The following is a 642-nucleotide window of genomic DNA, read 5'->3' on the forward strand; positions in this document are numbered from 1 at the left end:
GGCACCCCACAGCTCTGCTGAGCACCCCAGGGTCCTGAGCCACGTGTCCCTGGTGGGCACACCAGCGTCACCTGGGAACCTTATGTCCCTGATGGGTCCCCCAGGGCACCCCATGACCCTGGTGGGCACCCCAGCTCCTTGCCAGGCACTCCAGGGCCCTCTGGACACCCCACTCTCCTGATCCCCTCCAGCAGCCTCCCTGGGGTCCACAGGGTCCCCCGCACACCACGTCCCGCGGGGTCCCCGTGTCGTCCCCTGTGTCCCCGTGGGTTCCCCATCCCCCTCGGTGCCCCGTGGGTCGGGCCGGGGCGGTGCTATCGGGGCCGGCAGGCCCCCCGGGCGGGGGCATAAGGGGGCGCCGCGTGCCCCCCACCCCTGCCCCATTCCCAAGCGGGGAGCGGCCGGCGCCGGCGGGATCCTGCGGGCTGGGGGAGGGGCCGGCAGAGGGACCCAGGCGTCCGGCTCCCAGCCCATCCCCCCTGCACCCTTCCCTGCTCAAGGCGGGGGAGAGGACCAGGGTCCTCCCCCACATCCGGCACCCACCAAGAGCCAGGGTGGACTTTTGGGGCCCCACATCTGGGCTTGCTGCATTCCGGGGTGCTGGGGACCCACCCCCCATGCATAGGGGGTGCACCGTGCCTC

Source organism: Chaetura pelagica, unplaced genomic scaffold (assembly GCF_000747805.2).
Source record: "Chaetura pelagica isolate M959 unplaced genomic scaffold, ChaPel_1.0 scaffold2887, whole genome shotgun sequence".
Lineage (NCBI taxonomy): Eukaryota > Metazoa > Chordata > Aves > Apodiformes > Apodidae > Chaetura > Chaetura pelagica.